This window comes from Silene latifolia, chromosome 6 (genome assembly GCF_048544455.1).
Source record: "Silene latifolia isolate original U9 population chromosome 6, ASM4854445v1, whole genome shotgun sequence".
Lineage (NCBI taxonomy): Eukaryota > Viridiplantae > Streptophyta > Magnoliopsida > Caryophyllales > Caryophyllaceae > Silene > Silene latifolia.
Window position 1 is genome coordinate 119,699,360 of NC_133531.1, and position 25,006 is coordinate 119,724,365.

At 35.1% G+C, this 25,006-nt stretch overlaps 1 pseudogene; it reads left to right on the forward strand.

Annotated features, from left to right (window-relative positions):
• Positions 1–5,952: 5,952 nt before the first annotated feature.
• LOC141587167 (alpha-L-arabinofuranosidase 1-like) lies at positions 5,953–11,035 on the forward strand (annotated as a pseudogene).
• Positions 11,036–25,006: the final 13,971 nt, after the last annotated feature.

The following is a 25,006-nucleotide window of genomic DNA, read 5'->3' on the forward strand; positions in this document are numbered from 1 at the left end:
CTCATAGATTTAGCGAAATGGTCTTCCCGAGACACATTCACAAAAGATCTAGTCATAGTAGGAGGTATGGAGGAAGTAATAAAATTAAGGTTTCCATCGGAACCGATCCCAAAATGAAGCTCTCTAGTAGTATTGAGATTGTTGTTGGAGCAAATATCGTCAAATAAGTTATGACAAGACTCAATGGTAATGGGTGTTGTTGCATTAGTAGGATCCATTGCGATATATAAACTACAAACATGGAGGTAAAGGAAATATTAACATTTGTCATTTAATCATACTTGCAAACATTTTTAAACAAGTTTTAAACATTTATATAGTGACCTTCACCCAACTATTATAAATGATCCCGAGATCCAAATTCATATTAACTCGGGCACGGTGAGCCGATTCATCCGTTATCAATATAACTCGGTGGATTAACTCTTTAATCGATTCTACTTCTAGAACTCTCGGTCGATAAAATTACTCTAATATTTATCTTTAGCCCGGAACACATGCGACTACGGTCACGAATACTTCCGTTGAGCTCAATCCAAATTTCGATGTAATAACATTTTACTACCCACTTACCCAACGTAACAAGTTTAGCACCCCGGTGAGCCGAGCCTACTTCCTTATTAAACTAGGATTCATGGTTTCTACTATTTGGTAAGGCTAATTCTCAATTATTATTTAGTGAGAGGTCTTGTCAATTTATTATCTATCACGTTTTAAGTGAACTAAAGCGATGAACTACGATAATTTTAATTCACACGGTCGATGACTCGATAAAAAGATATGCATGTGTAGTTATGGCGATTTGGCTATGCATGCAAACATATAAAACAAATTGATACGTGCATTTTATATAGTCTTTTTAGGCCTTTTTATGCACGTATTTCTATGCTAATATCGTAGTTTTATGCTACGAAATGCCCCGAATATGCTACTTTGGTTTATTTTGTCTTATTTGCAGGAATGGAACTAAAAGTAGTGAAATCAAGCCATTTACCGTCCGTTTTGCATGCATTTGGAGGAAGAGTGAATTTGGAGCGGAAATATAGCTGTCTTGGGATCCGTGAAGCTGTTTCGGGAGCTAAAAGGGACAAGTCAAAGCTGAATTAACGAGATTTAGTAGCTGCTGAAGTCAAGATTCACTCGATCGAGCACTTTACTAGTCGATCAAGTGGTTTTCGGTCAAATAATAAGTCGATCGAATAGAATATATAGTCGATCGAATAGTTGCTATTTAGTGTTTACTCGATCGAGTGGTTATTTCACTCGATCGAACGGTTTGAGCTCTGATTTGCTCGATCGAGTAGTTTTAAACCACTCGATCGAGTGGATTTGCTTATGGGCTTGGACTTTTTAGTTTTAATTCGTCATTAGGTCAAATAAATCCTATTTTCTAATAAATAGGAAGTTAGGACGTCATTTGTAGGGTCTCTTTCTCTCTTTTTCTCTTCGGACGACATACACTGTTACTTTACTACTTTCCTCCTGTTACTTTCTTTCCGGATTTATTTCAGTAAATTTTCCCTTCTCTTCCTCTTTAATTTAATGTTATTTATTTCCTCTCCTTTTTCCTTTGTTTTATTTAGTATGTCTAGCTAATCTCTCTGCTAGGATTAGGGTAGTCAGCGGATTAATGTTAATTGCTGATTAGGTTTATAGATCTGTCGTTGTGCTTTAGTCTATATTGTTAATCGCTGCCTTAACTGTATCCTGCTAGTTGATTCGAAGCAATTAGCCTTTTAATTTAGGTAAGCCTTGACCTAGACTGAAAGGTTGGAAGGGGTGAGACCCGCAGTGAACAATAGGATGCTTTAGTGAGGGCGAATTGAGACCGAAAGGAGATATTCGTTGCCCCTTAGACCAACACATCGACTAATCTGTGACCTTACTTGCAATTAACTGACATTGATGACCCAAAATCCTAGTTTCCCTTTTCTTCTGTTAATTTCCCTTATTTCTTTCTCTCTTGCCTTAGCCTCATTAGTCAAGTCAAAACCTTTCAAACCCCCAACTTGTGACATTAGACAGATAGAATAGACAAGTAGATAGTAAACCGCCTCCCTGTGGAGATCGACCCTACTTACCGCTGACTTCTGTTAGTAGTAGCTAGGTATTTATTTTTGGTACATAACGACAGTATCACAAATGCAAAGCATAATGATAAAATCCTAGTATGGCCTTCCTAAGAAAGTAAATCAAATAAACTATTTACAAATTCGGAAACCAACTCCTTTGGTCCCTTGAACTTCATATGGCATGCACTTCAAGGTAACACCGTCTTTGTCGGACCACCTTCTCGAATAGCACCGTCTTCAAGGAACTCCGGAATAAATAAATTACATAGCTATTTTACTTTATACAATATAAAATAAAATAAAACTAAATAAAATAAAAGTGATACGAGATCACATTAATTACAACCGAATCGATATCCCCACTCATTTCGGGAAATACTAATTGAAAACTAAGGCCATACTAAGTACAAATTACATAATTCAAAATTACATAAAATAAAATATGACAATCATACTAAAAAAATGCAGCATTAATATATGTATAAAATATGCCATGTTATGTGCCAAATCGCCCTATTTAAGCTAATATTGTATATATAGTCCGGTTTTATGGATTATTGTGACAATTAACTTATTAAAATCACAAAATATTACATAAATCACATCTATGTCCAAGTTAACTACCTTAACCTCTTAGGACTCAAAATTTAGTCTTCACTAAACATTTGACAATAATTCAACTTGATATTATACAATTGCTCTTTAATCACTATTATTCATAATAATAAGGAAATAATTCCCAAAAAGTCATAAAAATTCGTAAAAATCAAAATCATAATTATGTATATTCTGGAAAATTCCCAACATCCCAAAATTTTAATAAAATTTGCCCTTTAAATTATTTTAATTTATTTCACAAATAAATCGTATACAACATAATTTTAACCCTTTAATTCCAAATTAAACATAAAATTATGCAATAAATCAAAATTAAAATTTTGAATATTTTTTAACAAGTTTATAGAACCTGGAAATGACCAATTTTAAGCCCAAAAGTCGAATTTTTATTTTAATGACTATTAAAGTTGCTATTTATCAATTTATATCCCATAAAAATTAATAACCATTAAAATCATATGAAAATTAACATGCAACTTTAGATCTGAAGTTCATATCATATATACAACATTGGGAAAAAATTTCATGCCATAAAATTTAATTTAGCGATTTTTGTCAAAATAGTCACTATTTATTCGATTTTTACATCTAAAAATCATAAATCATGCAACATTAAATCATTTGATCTAAAAATTTACATACAGTGTATATATATTGCATGTGACAACATACTAAATTTTCATGGGCAGGAACAAAGTCTAACCATTTTTAACATAAATACCTCTATTTAATCGACTTTTAACATATAAAAATCATAAATCATGCTATATAAAACCATTTTATATGAAATTTTACATACAACTTGTAAAATATGCATGTGAGGTCGTGTAAAAATTTCAAGGTCAGAATCATTGTCTAACTATTTTTAGCATTTTAATTGTCATTTTACTCAATAAAATGTAATAAAAATACTAATAATCATTTTAAAGAGAAATAAATTACCATAAATCATCAAAATGACCTAAAATCAATTTAGGACCAGAAGGTTTAACATGCAAAATTTTTGTGGCATTTATCTTCATAAATCACAAATTTTAAGTTTTATATGTTAACATATTAACTCGGAAAAACAAAACCAATTATGCATGCAACAACTCTTGCTCTGATACCAATTGAAGGATACATTTAGCTCTTATTAGATATCTATAGTAGCTAAGTGATATAGTTTAGTCATAAAACTAATATAAGATCTTATGCATGCAAAACAAATTTAATAAAAGAGAAGAATTAATCATTCTTACAATGGTGGCCGATTGGGTTTATACTAATTGGCCTCCTACCAAATTAGTCTTCTTTAAGAAAAACCGAATGCCCCAAAAACCCTTAGATCCAATTGCAAGATCTACTCCTTAAGGATTGTACCAAGGTAATCGCTCTCAATACATTTACCAATTTTATTACTAGAAATTAGTAAATGTTCCTTTAAATTTTACTAATATGAATTATTATTACTACTACTAGTAATTAGATCTTAATATTAGTATTTTAGAATGATATTTTTATATTTTTCTTTCTCTCTCAAAATAATATTTGAGAACTAAAAATAATTAGAGCATTAGAATGAATGATCAATGAGAAAACAATTCTCATTTTGTTTAGAGGAGAGAAAGGGGTGTCATGGTTGAGGGGAAGAGTGCCCTATGGGTAGGGCAGAGTACGGATCAGGTATTTGATCCAAAGTGCTAGTTCGGATCGGATATCCATATTAAAAATCCTGAAGTTAGATATCCAATATCCAAACCAAATGTTTCGGATATCCAATGTTCGGGTATCCAAAATAATCGGATCGGATGCGGATATCCATCGGATATCCATACTTTAGAATTTACTTTAAAATTAAGTTTGAAACACGATTTTATTCATAGTCTTACATGATGATTTTCTTTAGTATTCTTATTCCAATGTTCTCGACATAAAATTTAAGTACCACCTAGATATTTCTCTAATATTTTAAACATTAATTAAGTTATTGTATCAAATAAAATTTTATTTTCTCGAAATTATACTAGAAAACTATAGTTTCGGATCGGATCGGATATCCAAATGTTTTAATTCTAATATCCATATCCAAACCAAAACCAAAGATTTCGGATCAGATATCCAAACCAAACTTAACTTTCGGATCAGATATCCAAACATTCGGATCAGATTCGGATCGGATATCGGATCAGTTTGGATAATCGGATTTTTTGCTCTGCCCTACCTATGGGTGCTCATATTTTCCCTCAATTTCTCTTCACAAGAAAAAACAAAGAGCCTATCACAAATAAGCATGCACACACATTGTCTCATAATTGTTCCCTCTTATTATGGAAAACCGGTTTCCATATAAATAAAATGGATCCATTTTAAGTTTGTAATATTTGTCAATTGTAATATGTGACAATGTAATGCAATTTTAACTTATTAAAATTCTTTACATAAAATAAATAATACAAATAGCAATACATGATTACTTATACTTAAAATGGACCATATTATTATAATTCACAACACCTTGTGATTATAATACATTATTTATTCTAATTATATTTTTTTCATAAACAATAACAAAAACATCATCTAATTTAAAGGATTCATTAACTTGTATCATCATACAATTAATTAATTTATCAATTAAGAGTGTTACCCTATAGGTATGACCTTAAGGGATCAACTGATCACCACCGTCACACGACAGTAATGTCAAACTCTAGTCAGCCAACCATTACCGATAAATGTGGATCAGTTGACAATAAAGTATAACTTTCCCTCATGTATTCTTATCATGAGATTTAAACATGTGATCGCATTATTGTCGAGGACACATACTCCAATATGGACTTCGTCGAAGACTGTCCATCTTAAGCGGGAATGTCAAAGATATCGTCATAACCAATCAGTTAACCAATCCCACAAATCAAGGAGTATCATGAATATGATTTGTTTATATTTAACATGTGTATAATATAGTTTATTTGTTACCTATTTTACTACTATATTCTTGCCTTCTAGCTTGCTTAACGGCCATGTATAGTAGTATATATATCACTGTTGTATGCTGCTCATAATCATCAATACAATAAACACATTTATATTTTACAGGATATACGTTTGGCACGAAAAGTCGTTTTTGTTAACATGCACGTTATCATGTCTTATGTTTGAGTTTCCATCTACGATCTGTCCCACTTTTATGTCTCATCTTGTGGGTTAAACATTTGCTCAAAATGATAGTGACCAAATTAGTGTTTTTTTCGTATATCTATTATGTTTATTTATTTATTTTTCGTTTCGTGAACAACTACTTGTATAAATCAAACAAATTATGTTATGTAATTGCAGGAATTAAGGAAATCAAATGAAGATGGCAATAAGCAAGAATGAGTTTATAAGTGTTTGGTTGATGTTATTGGGGACAATGTTCATATTCCAACCTTGCTTTGCCCATCAACACCATCATACTCATAGTGTGTCCTTCAAGGTCGATGTATTATCTGAACGTTCCATACCTCAACATTTTTTCGGTATCTTTTTTGAGGTGTTTTATTCTTTTTCTTGTTTTTGTCTTGTTCACTTTATTTATTGACAATACACTTCATTTTAGTTTCTAATTACCTTTTAATATCGTCTTTGTAGGAGATTAATCATGCAGGAGCGGGTGGTTTATGGGGCGAGCTCGTAAGCAACAGAGGTCTTTTAACTAACTTATATGAATCAAATTCGCATAGTTAGCTTATAATTTCTTGCTTAGACCAAGAGTGAGTTGTAGGAATGAATATTCAAGTATATTATTATTATTAAGCAACTTGAAATATTCAGGATTTGAAGCTGGAGGACGGCATGTACCCTCGATGATTAGTCCTTGGGGTATGATTGGGGACGAAAAAGTGGTATCTATAATAACGGAGATGTCGTCTTGCTTTCAAAACAATCCGATGGCACTTCGAATGGACATACATTGTGATGTAACAACTTGCCCTCCCGGAGGAGTTGGAATCTATAACCCGGGCTATTGGGGCATGGTACGTAATTAACAAACTAATCATATTTACTATTTACATGTATAACAAATTAATAAAACAATGACAAACTAATTAATACATTATCATGATACACGTGTTTATTAGTTACATACATACATTTCATATCCTTAAAACATTGAATTGGCAGAATATTGAAGAAGGAAAGACGTATGAAATAATATTCTTTGTTAAATCGTCCGGACCTCTTCAAGTTGTTCTGTCGCTAGTAAATTCAGATGGAACTCAAGTGCTGGCTTTCACTCACAAAATGTAAGCTATAATTAATGTTATATCCAAGACTAATTTCTTGCTATTGCTAGTAAATTCATGTTTATATTTATGTAGAAATTGTGAATTGCAGGGCTGATGCAGAGAAAGTGAGGAAATGGACAAGGATTCGAACCAGTTTGACAGCTACCGGGTCAGACCCTCAAGCAAGGTTTCAGCTCACCACAACTCAAAATGGCACCCTTTGGCTTGATCAAGTCTCCGTTATGCCTACCGACACTTTCAAGGTTAATCATTTAATTAAATCACTTTATGGTCTACCTGTACTTGTCTACTAACTTGGCAGCTAATTTAATTAATGATCAGTCTTTGACAATGCGACCCTAATTTTGGACAGGGCCATGGATCTCGCTGAAATGCTAGTTAATTTAAAACCTCGCTTCCTCAGATTCCCTGGTATGCTCTTGTTACCCATTAAATTTCAAGAAAATGATTAGCATAATACTTTTAGGAAAATGAGATGGCGACACCGGGTGTTACTCAAGTGAGCGACACCCGGGGTATTATTGTAAATTCCTTAGCTATTTTGCTTTCCCTCCATTGAAATTCAAATTTTAAACTAATTAGTGTTAAAGGGTAGTTTAGGTACATAACATTAATTAATGAATTTAACAAAAATGACAATAACAAATAAAAAAAAGATTTTGAAAGATTTGTGCAATTTTTGTTCAACATTTCTGGTACATTAATCATCTTATGCGTAGTGTTTGACCAAGGGGCAATTACTTATGTATTAAATTATTAATTAGTGATTCCAAAGCAGCACATAATCACTATGGTATCACGTTCGATCAAGCTCATCGCCTATAATGATAACAACATAACTTGAACACTCATGTTGAACAACCAATGAAAATTAAAGAGTACTTTTATTACTTCTATGTGAATCAAACTTCAACAAATTTAATGAACAAATTATATTTCATCTTTTAATCATACAATTAAACATATATACCTCAATAACTATGAATATAGCTGCATAATATATTTGGAGAAAATTTTCGTACGGTAATTGTCGTTGGACAAATAAATTCTCTTTTGTTTTTGTTAAATTGATGAGTACAGTATATGATATGATTTGATGAAAATAAACAATTGTTATAATTTGTATTGCTGTATAATAATAATATTAGATATAGTTTAGTTTTAATAATTATCTTTAATGTTTTGATTTTATTAATAAAATAGATTGTGAATTACGGTTTTATCCCTTTGATATTGGCGCAAAAACGAAAAATTACTTTTTAATTTTTATTTTTTTTTATTTTTTTATCAGGGTGTTACTGAAACTCGGTAACACCCGGTGTCGCCCTAGCACTCCCCATACTTTTATGGGTTTTTCTAACCTATGCCCACTAGGCATAGGATAAGAAACTAAAATAGGAAATAATTAAATGCTATTTTTATGGGAAATTGCAATATGTCATCATTTTTACTTCTATTTACAAGAAACACATTTAATTCTTTCCTTTTTTGATTTCTTATCCTATGGAAAAACCGTACTTTTATTCATCCAACATTAATATCAAAGAATAATATAGTTATATAATAAATAAAATGCATAACTAAATGTCTAAATGTAGGTGGATGTTATGTGGAAGGAAACACATTAGCCAATGCGTTTCGATGGAAGGAGACAGTGGGCCCATGGCAAGAGAGGCCGGGACACCGTGGTGACGTTTGGAATTACTGGAGTGATGATGGACTTGGTTACCTTGAATATCTTCAAGTATGTAATAATTCTGCTCCACCTTTTCATACTACCTTGCGTACCCTTTGCCCGACTACAACAACAAGTAGACACGTCATTCCGATCCAACACAAAAGAACTTGGACTTTTCGTAACATAGTCGAGTAGGATATTTGTATACGCACCCATGTCGCATACCTTAATTCTAGTTTGTTGAATTGTAGCTGGCAGAGGACCTTGGGGCAGAGCCAGTTTGGGTCATAAACAATGGTTAGTTTGATGAAATCATCTCTTCTGGTAATTAGTAAAGTTAAATGTGATTAGGCATTCTTAATCTGTTTCTCATGAATTCGTCCTTTGTTGTTATGTCACAGGATTCAGTCTCCAAGATGCAGTCGATCCCCGGCTACTAAAGCCTTTTGTACAAGTAAGAATCCTTGAATCCTCTTACAAGACAAATGCAGGCAGCATACACTCTAGCTAGTATATTAAGCCAGAAGTACATTTATGTGAAATGCAGGAAATGCTAGATAGCATCGAGTTTGCAAGGGGTAGTCCTAATTCTACATGGGGATCACTTCGTGCAAGATTAGGACATCCGACTCCTTTTAACCTCAAATATATCGCCATTGGTAACGAGGAGTGTTATAAGGCCACCTATAGAGGTACACATTATTTGCTTACCATATCGTGGACCTCATACGTCTATGATTTATCAGGTAATCACTATTAATTGTTATTGTGTCACAATTTGGACAGAAAGTTACATGAAGTTCTATAAAGCATTAAAACAAACCTACCCCGACATCAAAGCCATCACAAATTGTGACGGGTCTAAAAAGGAATTGGATCATCCTGCTGATTTATACGATTATCACGTAATTAACCATAACTTTCTACATTATTTCGTTTCCCGAATGCTTGAGCATTTAGACTAATTAAACATTTATATATTAAATTAAATTGAAACTTTTTTACTTTCAGAACTACACAAGTGCAGAGGGCATGCTTCAAAACACTCATCTTTTTGACAAGATATCGAGGAACAACCCTCATTCACCAAAGGTATCCATCCCTTAATACTCAACCAAGTTATTCTAAGATCATATTTCAACGAACAACAATCTTATTACATAATACAGGCTTTTGTGAGCGAATATGCTGTGACTGATCCTAAAGACAAAGTCATCAATGGGACGTTTAAGGGGGCGTTAGCTGAGGCTGCATTTTTACTTTCACTTGAAAAAAACAGGCAGGTTTTGAACTGTTTGTACCACATTTGATCTGTCAATTATATAGTTTCGGAACATATAATTAAATGAAATTGATGTGCAAAATAACGCAGTGATGTCGTGGAGATGGTGAGTTATGCACCACTTTTTGCAAACCAGAACGACAGATTGTAATTAAACTCTTAACCCTCATCTGTTTGCATTGTTATTTAATAAAGACTAAATAATTGATGTTAATTAAGGATGATGTTAATATGAAAAGGTGGAACCCGGATGCTATTTTCTTTAATACAAACAAAGTGTACGGAATTGCTAGTTATTGGGTTCAAACGTTGTTCAAAGAATCAAGTGGAGCTTTGCTTTTGGATAGTCATCTTCATACAGATACTCATTCAAATGCTGAAAACATATATGCCACTGCAATTAAATGGACGGACAACAAGGAGAAGAAAAATTACATAACCATCAAGGTTTATAAAATTCTAACCATGCTTTATTAATTAATTTTATTAAGGTTGTTCAGGGTCGTAAAATCCATATATGTTTCTCATACGTAAGCTTGATTGATTTACATACAGTTTAGCAGTATTGAAGCGAGCCACTAATTTGAAATCTCAACTTAATTTACAGGTTGTCAACTTCAATAAGGTTTCAGCAAAAGTTAACGTTTCCTTGGATGGAATTGATCGAAACTTGATACGAGTAGTGAGGCAAACAGTACTTCATTCTGATGATTTACAAGGAGATAATTCATTTGATAATCCTACCAAGGTACTTAGTTATAAACCTTAAATCCGTCAATATTAATACCACCCTTTACACTTAGTTTATGTATGTTTATGTGTTAGGTGGTACCACAAACAAGTAGATTCAAAGCTGGAGAGAAGGCCATTGATGAGCTGAAGGTGGAGCCATACTCTTTTACAGCTTTTGATTTGCTCTATTAATTAGCCGTCTATAAGTAGATGGATAATATCCCTAACGGATTCATTGGCCTGGCTAAATTAATAAACTACATGCTGTATTCCACAAATTAATGGTCAAAAATGGAATTTATTTTGACCATCAAAGTCACATGACAATAATTTAAATTTGACTTGTATAAATCATTAAACGATCGATTTGTTTCAATTCGCACATAGTTAAGTACAAGTAATATGCGACCATTTGATTGTCAATTACCACGATTAACCACGACTTCACTAATCACGACTTCACTCTCAATATCGTCATCCTTTTACGAATTTGCATTCAGACATATAAGCGCACACGACCAATGTAGTCCTCCCTCTGTTCCGGTCATTTGTTTACCAATTACTCTCTACGATCCACTTAATTATTATCATTTGATTTTGGCACAAAGATCAAGAAAAGAAAAGAGGGTCAATTACAAGATGACAATTAGACCAAATTTAGTATGAAAGATCAAATTGCTCATCAAATGCAATCCTAAAATAGTTAGGACAATAATTAACTGAGACACCCCAAAATGGAATATAACAACAAATGACCTTAATATGATCCTTTTACGAATTTGCATTCATACATAAAAGCGCAAACGACAAATATGGTACTCCCCCTGTCTCGGTGATTTGTTTATCTATTACATATTTGGTCTATTATTCATTTGTTTACTTTTCTGGCTCTGTGTGGTACTCAGCAAATTAATATTAGCAGAATCAGAATGGTAAAGTAATTATAAATGACATATTGGATTGACAGATTTGACTAGCATATTTCAATTAGCAGATTTAATAGAAGTGTTTGGTAATTAGCGGATTTAGGTTAATAGATTATTGTATTTATGTGTAAATGGTTTCCATATTCATTTTTCACAATCTACTAATGTGAATATGCTGGGAGTAGGGGCAGAGCCATCAGGATATAAATACATGTAGGGCTATATCATAAAATTTACGAAAGCTGATTACATAGTAAAAAAAGTTAAAGCTCAAATAATGATGTAGCGAATATTTGTATTTTATGGGGCAAAGATGATATTCCCTCTCATTCACAATGATCTTCACATTGCTTTTATGCAGCCTCTAATGTGCGATAATTTGGCCTTGATTGTCGGCATTTATACATAAAATTCGCTTAAAAAATTTTTTTATGAAAATTTTTTTTATAACAAATTTACAACAAAGTCAAATATCTTAAGATTACATCATAGTGTATTTTTATAATTATTTACTTGACCCCTCAAAACAATGTAGAACATTTTTTAAAAAAGGAAGGGAGTACTAGATATTAAGTTTAATGAACAATCGAAAATATATTTCCTTATATATGTAGGTTTAAGAGATCTTTTAGAAATGTACCAAAAAGAAAGGAAAGAGGATTGAACTCACAGCCTTTGATGCATTCACATTTATATGCTTAGAAACAACCAACTATGCCACTGTATTACAATGCTTTTACTAGATAGTAAAAATTATTTGTCATAAATGATGTTGGGCTATAGCCCATACAACCCACCCCCTCCGTCCGCCTATGGCTGGGAGGAGCAGTATATTGAAAAACGGTAGATTGAGCTCCAATCTACTATTTTAATATGCTATTACCAAACACTCAAATTAGTAGATTGGTGAGTCAAACATGCTAAAGGCCTTGAATATGATGAATATTTACCAATCCACTGTTTACCAAACACCTCTCTATGTTAGAATTGCTTCCAATGGATAATTTGATCTACCATATCCATTATAATTTCCCATTGTCATTCAATAACAATAACATGTGGACACAGCCACCTGCGCACCTTCACCCCCAATTGCCTACTCAACTTGTTTCTCACACTTCTGCCTTTCGCTTCCCTTGTAGCTGGGCCCTCCCCCGCAGCTTTGGTCAAAAATCAATGTAGCCGCGGCCTTCTCCCTCTCCTCTTTGGTTACTAGCAATGGATGTATTGTTAGGGATTGTGTTGGCTCTTGGGTACGGGGTTCGTCCAACCGTTTGGTTGCCGCTAACCCATTTATTAGTGAGGTCCTTGCAATTGGACAAGGGATATGTTTTGCTACTCACTCCACAAACAAATTTGTGATCGCCTCGGATTGTATCAATGTCGTTACTGCCATTTTGCGAAATGACCCTCCTTGTGGTCCCTTTACTAATATCATTGTTGAGTGCAAGGAACTAGTACGAGCCTCGCCTCATTTGGAGCTCGTGTTTGAGAGGTGATCGGCCAACAAAGTAGCAGACGCAATTGCCAAGTTCTCCATCAATGACAAGATCAGTTCTTGTAATGGCTGTTTTTTATGGGAACATTGATACCGTCGTAGAGTACCAAAGATAAATTTATAAATCCAAACTACTACTATAGCTAGTGGCAGTCAGGGTCGAACCACAGAGAGGCAAGCAATTATTAGTTGTCTAATTTTAGTCTTAAGTAACAAATGTGTGGGGGTTTGTTTTGAATTGTTCTATAACTAAAGGCAATAATAAAAACGGAACTAAAACCAATAAATAAGCAATAGATGAAAAAAGGTAAAATGAAATATTAAAAGGATGCTAAGATGGTCGGTTCACTGTAGTTTCGGCGGCAGTATCCTAGGTAAGTCTGAGATAATCATGTAAGACGGGAAAATAAGAAGTCCTCTCAGTCCATTCTTAGCAGGTAGCATCTTTCGATCTAGCTACGGATCCCTAATATCACTAGTACTGACTCTCGTCCTGAAAAGTGATTTAAAAGCCTAAATTAACTTATCTCTCGATCTTATTAATTTAGTCGTCTTAATTAAGTAGTCTATTTCCCTCCCCTATCTTTTGATCTTATCGGGTCGGTCAATTCCTAAGCATTCAACTAGTCGCGTGCACTCGATTCGTCAAATATAACAATTAGATTAATTAAGCCGAAGGTATTCTCACGTGAGCCGGTCGATCGACCAGGGTGGGCGGTCGATCGACCATGGCGCGATTCAGGCATACGAAATTCTACGCCGCCTACACTACAGATCCCTTACATTCTAGCACATAGAATTTAGCTACTCATGATGAAAATAACTACAGCAATAAAATTAACAAATAAAACAATATAATTCATAATCGAAATAACTAAACAAATAACTAACATGAATCAATAATTTGGCTTTAGGGAAACTACTCTAGCAATTCTAATCTATGAACAAATATAAACTGAAATTAAGGAGTCGAAGTTACCGAATGAAAACAGGAGGAAGAATCCCAAAGCACGAACTTCATTAAAGAAGAATAAACTAATTGTATTGAATGATTATGAAAACAAATGCTAAACTTGATAATCAACCCTAATTATTTCCCTAAAACTGATGATAAAAGACTTGATGCCTATTCTGAAACATCAGGTTACGTTATATAGATAGCTATACGTAACTTTTATTCCTAAAACCTAATTACATTGGGCTTTGGAATTCTCGAAATTTGCGTCAGATTCACGGTTTGGTCGATCGACCACTGGTAACGGTCGATCGACTGAGATCCGCTGAACAGTGGCTTCTGGAAATCGCGCACTGGTCGATCGACCATAGGTATCAGTCGATCGACCACTGTAGCTGGTAGTCCGCTTCTAAATTCTTCATAAAGTTGTCTTTCAGGCCTCGAAATGCGCACCTAGTTCTTTTCTTGAGTAAATACTTCACGTCAAATGCAATGCAAGGTACTTAAGGACGGATTCGGCTCGATTCCCGCTGGATTCTTCACATTTCTGCAATATAATACAAAAACACGAAAGTAGACGGAAATAGGGAAAATAGTAGCATAAACTACTTGATTAAGCTCTGAAATGCGTGTAAAATGGAGTGTAAAACATCATATTTAGGACACGTATCAAACTTCCCCAAACCAAACCCTTGCTTGTCCCCACGCAAGAACTAGACTCGATCCTAAAACCTAATGGAACGAGTTCAATCTCAGAGCGAAATGCAACATGTAAAGCCTAAACCAATTTAATGCAACTAATCAACAATCAATTAGCAATATGAATCATGCAAACAAGCTATGTAGTCGTTAAAAATTGCTGAACCATCAACTATAGAGACTTATCATTATGTACTCTCACGGGTCGTTCATATCACACATAAGCACAGGTGAATATTTGTAAAGATAGAAAGAAGTAATTTGTAATGATTCTCACCTAACTACGACCTATAAGAACATGCCTGCAATCTAATATGAAAATAATCTCCACAACCGTACATATGCATTCCAACCAAACAAATGACCATGACACATGCCGAGGTAAATATGGATATGTGAGGTAATGGGTAAGAAGGGGCTAAGAAGAATTTTGATAAAGGAGTTAATAAGCCAAACTAGCAACTACTAATACCAAATTATAGGAATATCCCAACTTCATACTCAAAATTAAATCGATGAAACGGTGTTATAACTAACACTAAACTCACAACCCAACAACAAGTAAATTCCCCAGCAATTAGAAATAATACATGGGAGTACAAAATCACCAACTCATAACAATTGCAACATGTGATTTTTTTTTTCGAATTTTCTTTTTCTGCTGCAGTCAACGGTCGATCGACCAATGGAACTAGTCGATCGACCAACTTCAATTTCTTCGACTCTCTTTTTTTCGTATTCTGTTTTTTTCTCTTTTTCTTTTTTTTTCTTTTTTTTTTCTTTTTCTTTCCCTTCAACATTTCACCAACATCTCAATAAAGAGTAATATAACCAAACCGCAATAAACACATTCCCAAAAACTAATATTACTAGCTCGACAAGGGTAGGCTAAATAATGGTTTGTAGCTTATGGGACAAAAAGGGCAATTTGGCCATGTGAGGTTTATGGGTAAAATGAGAAAAGGGGACCTCTACCACATGTGTCAACAAACCACGGACCGAATGCATACGGGTATTAAGCAGATTAAGTTCATATTAATGCAAATTTATGTAACATGTCTCATAAGGAGTAACTACTCACATCCTAAATGAACTGGTCATAAATGACACCAGTTATAGGCTCTAAAACTCAGAAAATGATGTAGTTTGCCATAAATCTAAGACAAGTTTAAAGATTCAGCATGATATTTAATGAAAACTCGTAGACTATGCAAATGATTCTACTAATAACATGTCAATTAGCAAGGCTTAGGCATAAACAGATGAAAATGCAATGTCATCATTGAAATACTACCGTTCCGACTCGACCTATATGCTAAAATAAACGTGATATTTTTTGAAATTTTTTCAAATTTTCAAATTTTTTATATATATAAGGGAAATGAAATAACAAATGCAAACTGAAATGCAATAACCGTGAAACAGAAATGCAATAAAACATGCGAATGCAATGCAAAACCCTTCCCCAAACCAAATCACACAATGTCCCCATTGTGCAAAATCATAGAATGAAAATAGCAAAGGAAATAGGAATTTGCGATAAAATACTACATAAAACATGAAAAGGAACTCGGAAACTCAAAAGACTTTAAGCGCAGCAAAAGGAAACCTCCCCAAACCAGCGTGAGCTAGGAGGTTTCAGTAGCCAGTAGTGCTACCATAGGTACCTGAAAAGAAACAAAAGTACCGCGCGTAATCCGAGAAAGCAATTTATGAAGCGCAAAATTATGTGCAAAATAAGAGAACAGAAGAAAACATAAATGAGTCGGAGAATAAAGTGGAGAAAATACTCTCTCAACTCCGCAAATCGACCAAACACAGCAGAGGAATGATCGAAAACAGGTAAAGCAGCGAACATGGTCGATCGACCATAGCACCCAGTCGATCGACCAAGTTGACATGAACAGAAACTCCTGTAACTGTAGCAGTCAGTCGATCGACCATGAAGGCCAGTCGATCGACTGAAAAACCTGTTGTAAGTTCTGATTTCTTCGAATTAGCTCAATAAATCGAGCTCATATGGTCTTTTAACCTGCAAATACACATAATAACGCGCCCAAAATTGCGCAAAACCCAAAGTAACAGTCTAAAGGCCTAAATAAATCCTAAGAAAACTTATAGAAGCGAAGTCTCGCGCACACAAAAGCGATAAAAAGTCTAACAAAAGCAATAAAATGTCTTTTTAGAAAAGTCTTAATCAACTAATAGTTGATCAAGAACGGCCACGGAATAGCCCACTTGCTCGGCTTCTGGCTACAAGAGGTAACCTCTACAGTGCTCATCTTCTCAGCGGGGCTCCTAGCAATCCCAATATCCGCAGAACTCAACGGATCAGCAGCTCCATCATCTTCCCAATCAATGACCTCATATGGCTCGTCAAAATCCAAATCGGACTCCGTCACTTTGACTGGCTCCTCATCCGCCTCTTTGAACGATTGGCTCCTTCTCAGCTGGAGCAACATGCGACTCTTCCTTCCCCAAACCAGCTCCTGCAACAGTCAAAACAGAAGGATCTTCCTCCAATTTGCTCCCAATCTGGGGCGGAGGTGTTACAGCAGAAATAGGCATAGAGGTAGGCATATCAGAAAGCACAAAATAAGATTTCTTCTCAGAAATCGTATTACAAGTGACTGGCCACATAGGATCTTTCTTCTTAGCTGTCTGGGCAAAGACGATGGAATGTTTCCCTACCTTAAAGGTCAATGTCCCTGAGCCAACATCTATAACTGCACCAGCAGTGTGCAGAAATGGTCTACCCAAAATGATAGGAATGTGAGCATCCTCAGGCATATCTAGCACAACGAAGTCAACTGGGAAAAAAAACTTTCCTATTTGCACAGGAATGTCCTCTAAGACTCCTATAGGCTGGACCGCAGAACGATCAGCCATCTGTACTGTCATATTAGTAACTGCAAACCTGGTTAAACCCAACTTCCTAGCTAGACTTAAAGGCATAACACTAATACTGGCTCCTAGGTCACACAATGCCTTCTCAATTGAGAGGGTGCCAATATTACATGGGACTGAAAAACTACCTGGGTCTTCTAGCTTATGGGGCGCAGTGTGAGTCAAATAGGAACATGACTCCTCAGTTAGTGCGACAGATTGCACAGTACCAAGTGACTTCTTTTTGGACAAAAGTTGCTTCATAAATTTCATGTAAGCAGGAACTTGGTTAACAAATTCTAAGAAAGGAACTTGCACATTTAAACTACGAATAACATTTTCAAATTTGTTAAACGATACCTGTTCCTTTGTCGGCACCAATCTCTCTGGATAAGGGGCTGCAAGAAGTAACTTAGCCCTCTCCTCTAAGTCTCTCATACCGGCGTCAGTGGATTTAGGCTGAAAATCCACTACCTTGTCCTTGTTGTAGCTCGAACCTTCTTCAGACCGTCTCAAGAATGAACCATTAATCGTCATTGGGTCATACTTTGGAACCGGAACTGACCCATCAGCATTTGGGTCTTGCCTCAATAATTTCGGAGTCGTCGTACCCCGAAATAAGTGGTCCCTCAAGTTATTTGGCATTGGAGGACGAAAAGATTCAACATCGCAGCGTTTTGATCGATCGACCATGTAGGTCGATCGATCGAGCTTCTACATGACCAGGAATTTGTGCTATTTTGACGGGTCGATCGATCGGTATGTCGATCGATCGATCGATATACCGCCGATCGTCTTTTTCTTGCTACTTTTCATGTGGGATTTATCTGTATGCATCCCTTAACTTTAAGGATTATAACGAATTATAAGATGATGAATACTAGTCATAAAATTAAATTACATAAACAAAAGGGTAAAGAGATGAAGAATCAACCTTCGGTCCTAGAAAATTCGGCCTAAGAACAATATCGCAATGATATTCGCCTATTAGTTGCATCCAAGATGCTCCGAGAAATGCCCTTTGATTTTGCTAGAATCGATCCAAAAATTAACTGATTAATTTTAGGTTTTTGTGTTTTTCTTTTGATGAGAGGAGGCAAGAATGACTTCAGAAAAAAATTAGGTTAAAGAGAAATCACCTACTCTCCTTATAACCGAGTATATGGAGTAGATGGGTTGATTTTCTCTTCCAAATTTTCGGCCCATGGGAACCGAAATAATAAGGATTAAAATCCTTATTTTCGGATATTCCAAAAATGTATAAAATGTGTTTCTAGTGAGGATCGAACATTCGAACCCATAACCTCTTGGTTTGAGTACCCTTACTATTACCACTATGACACATTTAACTTGTTGCTTAAATATAACCGATTACATTTAAGTACGAATTAACATATTAATTCGTCCAAGCTAACATTATATACATTTAATTAAATATAACTTATTATATTCAATTTTACGAATTGACAGTTAATTCGTCTCAACTAATATTATTTAATCTTCATTAAATAACTGTCTCATCAACACATTGACTAACTGTTTAGTCATATAAGGCATCAATGTGATCATATTTCTATAACCACATCTCTCAAACACATCCTATAGGTGTGACCTTTAGGGACCAGTTGATCACCGCCATCTGTATGATAATAACGTCAAACTTTCTAGCAAGCCAACCGTTATTAGGTAATCGTTAATCAACTGATTAAATACGAAGTATAACCTTGTGAACCTGTAAGAGATTTACAAATGTTATCACACTCATTTGTGGAGGACACAAGCTCCAACAGTTCATTCCAGCCTTCTTCCTACTCGGTTCCGCCTCATCTTTTCCAGTAGCATCCTCGACCATAGCGGGCCCATCAAGGGTAGACCCACTCCTCAAAGTAATCGCATTAAGGGTCTCTTTTTGATCCGGCTGTGACGGTAATTGCCCTGGAGCTCTAGTTGCACTTTTACTTGCTAATTGGGCAATTTGGCTCTCCAACATTTTCATCCCGGCCTCTCTAGCTTGAGACTCCTTTAGAAACAAATTTTTCAACTCAGTAAAATCGGAACTATGGAACTGCTGCTGCTGCTGAGGGACATACGGAGGCTTTTGGTATGGCTGTTGCTGCTTATGAGGGGGCACATAATTCTGCTGCTCCTGCTGCTGTGGAACCGGATTAAGGACATTCTGGTTGGTCCACCTCAAATTGGGGTGGACATTAGAGGGATCAGGATATGTACCAGTCTGCCTATAATGTTGAAAGGCAGCACATACTTCATTCGAACTAGTACAAAATTCCGAAACATGTCCCCCAGCTCCACATCTTATGCATGTAAAGGGACCGTCTGAAACAGCATTAACTTGGTAAATACCTCCCTTTTGAGATCCTCTTCCAAGCTCATACTTATCAAATCTCGCCGTAAGAGCCTCTAATGCAGCTACAGAAGGGGATTCGGCAGCTCTCCTTTGATTTCCCCGGAATTTCCATGCTCGTTTATGGGTGGCCATATCATCAATGATTTTCCACCCCTTAGTTTCTCCAACATTCTCCTGGAATCTGCCATTAGCTGCAGCATCCAGGATAGCCCTCTGATCGTCATAAATCCCATTATAAAACTGATTGCATAGGCTCCATTGCGCGAACCCATGGTGCGGAATAGTTCGCACCAGTCTCTTGAAACGGACCCATGCCTCATGAAAATCTTCATCAGGACCCTGTTTAAAGCTCGTGATCTGAGCTCTAATCGCATTGGTCTTCGAGGCAGAGAAATATTTCTAGTAGAATGCTTGGGCCAGCGAATTCCAGTCAGTAATCCCGTTAGAAGCTCGATCCAGATCTCGGTACCATTCCCTTGCAGCATCACGAAGTGAGAATATGAACATAGTCTCCTTCACCTGGTCCTGGGTCACACTTTTGGTGGGGGTATGGAACATGATAGTCAATGAATGTCTCCATATGTTTTGCCGCATCTTCATTTGCAGCTCCCCCAAATTGGTTTCTCTCAACAAGTTAATATAAGACGGTTTTGGTTCGAATTTCCTTTCCGTCCCGGCTAGCATTGCGAATCCCTTATAGAGATTCTCAGTTGTTGGCTCGGAGTGACTAGCTATACTTGCTTCTTCAGCCATGTCTGGAGATGTGACGGTCTCAGCTGAAGAAGTAGAAATAGGAGATGAAGGTGGATCCTCCTCAAACAGCTCGTTCTTGTAGTAACTGGACAGAGTACTCAGCTCTTCCTCCGTCGGCAATACTCTAGATGATCGTCTCAACTCACGCAAAGTCCTTTCGATCTCAGGATCTAACGGTCGCAATTCACCGCCCTGTGACCTGCGCATAAGAGGAAACTACAAGTAGAATATGAGAATAGTTTAAGGAACAGATGTCCCTTAAACTAAGAGAGACTAAAATAAAAACAACTAAAAAATTAAACAATTGCCTCCCCGGAAACGGCGCCAAAATTTGATACCGTCGTAGAGTACCAAAGATAAATTTATAAATCCAAACTACTACTATAGCTAGTGGCAGTCAGGGTCGAACCACAGAGAGGCAAGCAATTATTAGTTGTCTAATTTTAGTCTTAAGTAACAAATGTGTGGGGGTTTGTTTTGAATTGTTCTATAACTAAAGGCAATAATAAAAACGGAACTAAAACCAATAAATAAGCAATAGATGAAAAAAGGTAAAATCAAATATTAAAAGGATGTTAAGATGGTCGGTTCACTGTAGTTTCGGCGGCAGTATCCTAGGTAAGTCTGAGATAATCACGTAAGACGGGAAAATAAGAAGTCCTCTCGGTCCATTCTTAACAGGTAGCATCTTTCGATCTAGCTACGGGTCCCTAATATCACTAGTACTGACTCTCGTCCTGAAAAGTGATTTAAAAGCCTAAATTAACTTATCTCTCGATCTTATTAATTTAGTCGTCTTAATTAAGTAGTCTATTTCCCTCCCCTATCTTTCGATCTTATCGGGTCGGTCAATTCCTAAGCATTCAACTAGTCGCGTGCACTCGATTCGTCAAATATAACAATTAGATTAATTAAGCCGAAGGTATTCTCACGTGAGCCGGTCGATCGACCATGGCGCGACTCAGGCATACGAAATTCTACGCCGCCTACACTACAGATCCCCTACATCCTAGCACATAGAATTTAGCTACTCATGATGAAAATAACTACAGCAATAAAATTAACAAATAAAACAATAGAATTCATAATCGAAATAACTAAACAAATACCTAACATGAATCAATAATTTGGCTTTAGGGAAACTACTCTAGCAATTCTAATATATGAAGAATCCCAAAGCACGAAATTTATTAAAGAAGAATAAACTAATTGTATTGAATGATTATGAAAACAAATGCTAAACTTGATAATCAACCCTAATTATTTCCCTAAAACTGATGATAAAAGACTTGATGCCTATTCTGAAACATCAGGTTACATTATATAGATAGCTATACGTAACTTTTATTCCTAAAACCTAATTACATTGGGCTTTAGAATTCTCGAAATTTGCGTCAGATTCACGGTTTGGTCGATTGACCATTGGTAACGGTCGATCGACTGAGATCCGCTGAACAGTGGCTTCTGGAAATCGCGCTCTGGTCGATCGACCATAGGCATCAGTCGATCGACCACTGTAGCTGGTAGTCCGCTTCTAAATTCTTCATAAAGTTGTCTTTGAGGCCTTGAAATGCGCACCAAGTTCGTTTCTTGAGTAAATATTTCACGTCAAATGCAATGCAAGGTACTTAGGGGCTGATTCGGCTCGATTCCCGCTGGATTCTTCACATTTCTGCAATATAATACAAAAACACGAAAGTAGACGAAAATAGGGAAAATAGTAGCATAAACTACTTGATTAAGCTCTGAAATGCGTGTAAAATGGGGTGTAAAACATCATATTTAGGACACGCATCAAACGTGCCCCTAATTTTGTAACTGAACTTTGTATGGTAGACTTTTTAGGGGCTTGCACGCCCCTTAACCCCGACCCTCCACCATGATGTACTCTAGCTCTTCTTATCATTTATAATATTTGTTCATTATCAAATCGGGTTGGATGTCAAATTAGGTGCGAAAAATATGGTGTAATAAGTATTATTTGACTCTCATTGAAAATTATTGTAGGTGTGATGAATATACTGCGAATAATAGTTGAATTGTCCCACATCATAAGATTATCCTAAGGTGGAGTGATCCCATGATTAAAAATAAGAGTCAGAATTGAAACTTAGGTATCGACACAAAAAAATTTAAGTCTCTCAAGTATTGTCATAATGCAACAATAACATACAAATATTAAGCACGTAAATATTTATAGAGGCGATTATATATTATTGATATTATAATATGTTTATTTAAAAAAACTATGAAAATAATATAATTAGATTTGTGGAAAAAAATGTTATCACTAGAGTAGAGATTTCATATAATTTACACATATTAAAAATTGTGTACTTCTTAGTTAATAAATTTGTTACACATTGAAAAATAATGTAGGTGTAACGAATATATATATATATATATATATATATATATATATATATATATATATATATATATATATATATATATATATATATATATATATATATAAATTACCACTAATCAATTTTCTATACACTAATTAAATTTTCTCTCTCTCTAGCCTCTAATTAATAAGTTTTGAGTTTCAGATTTTATGAGTGTAAATGTAATGTTGTATGAGTTTTATGAGTGTAACTTTGATTGTTTTTGTGACGGAAATTTTGATTTTTTTGGAGACAGATTTTATGGCGATTTTGTATACAAAAAATTGAATTTATATATTTTCAACATTTTACGAGTGTAAATGTAATATTTTAAGAGTGTAATTTTGATTTTTTTTGTGGCGGAAATTTTGAATTTATATAATTTTAACATTTTACGAGTGTAACTTTGATGTTTTACGAGTGTAAATGTAATATTTTATGAGTGTAATTTTGATTTTTTTATGACGAGAATTTTAAATTTATATAATTTTAACATTTTACGAGTGTAACTTTGATGTTTTACGAGTGTAAATGTAATACTTTAAGAGTGTAAATTTGATTTTTTTAGGTAATTTTCTATATAAAAATTTGATTTTATATGGTCTTAAAATGTCACGAGTGTAAATTTGATGCTTTACGAGTGTAAATGTAGTATTTTAAGTGTAAATTTGAAGGTCTGCAAGTGTAAATTTGAAGGTTTACGAGTGTAACTTTAATGCTTTACAAGTGTAACTTTGGTCCTTTGAGTGTAACTTTGGTCCTTTACAAGTGTAACTTTGGTCTTTTACGAGTAAAACTTTAGTCCGACCACCAACAAACACCACCACCGTCGTCCTCCACCACCAACTCATACCCACAAAAAGATCTATAGTAGAACTTAAAAAAATACAAAAAAAATGAGATATTTGACGAGTGTAACTGTAAGGAAATACGAGTGTAACTCTAAAGAAATACGAGTGTAAATTTAAAGAAATATAAATGTGTGGACACGGGGGCCCATGGGGGCGCTTGGGAAACAAGCGTTTGCATTTGTGGAGTCGCCACCAATTTTTATGCGAAATTGGAACCGTTCGAATATTTCGCGTCATGTCAAGACACAAAGTAGTGACACGAAGACTAAGAACTCGTTACCCTTAACATTCTATGTCTAGAATGACTCTCGTGGATGCCAATGAACACGGATGTTCACAGAGATTTGGAGTAAGGGGTGCGGGTAGGTATTAGGAAGTCCTTTTAATGAACACCTAATCCTGCCCGCCTCGATAGCGGCCTCTACTAATGATTAGGGAAATCGTTTGTACTCGATATGCTGTCAGTGATATGCATGCAATACAATATCCACCATTTTCATCCTAGCATGTGAAAATTAAGTAAGTCGGTTGACAAATAATTTAGCACTCATTAATGTCGAAGTAGGGTTTTGGAATTAATTACATATGAAAACAAGTAAATAAATCATACAAAATAATATAAATAAATTGCGATAATTAAAATTACAATAATTACAATGACTTAATGATTTACGTCAAAAATATATTTAAGACGGATAATTTGAGAAAAACAAGGGAAAATAAATTAGGTTAGAAAATACGGACAGATTAAGGGTGATATTAGGATTAATAGTCGATTAATATGTAATTAATGAATTAGCTAGGTCAAAGCAAGAACTGAAGTTCAGAGACAGAAATCAACCCGGAACAGGCGCAACAATGCTGCGTCTCTTGGAAGAGGCGCAGTGGTCACTGCGTCTGCATTCTCGAGGAGAGTTCATTTGTGAAGTCGAATCGCTATTCGTTAATGCTCGTTAGTGTATTTAATGCTTGATTATGGATATTTGACTCGGATGAAAGTGATTTAGCATATTATTTACATATG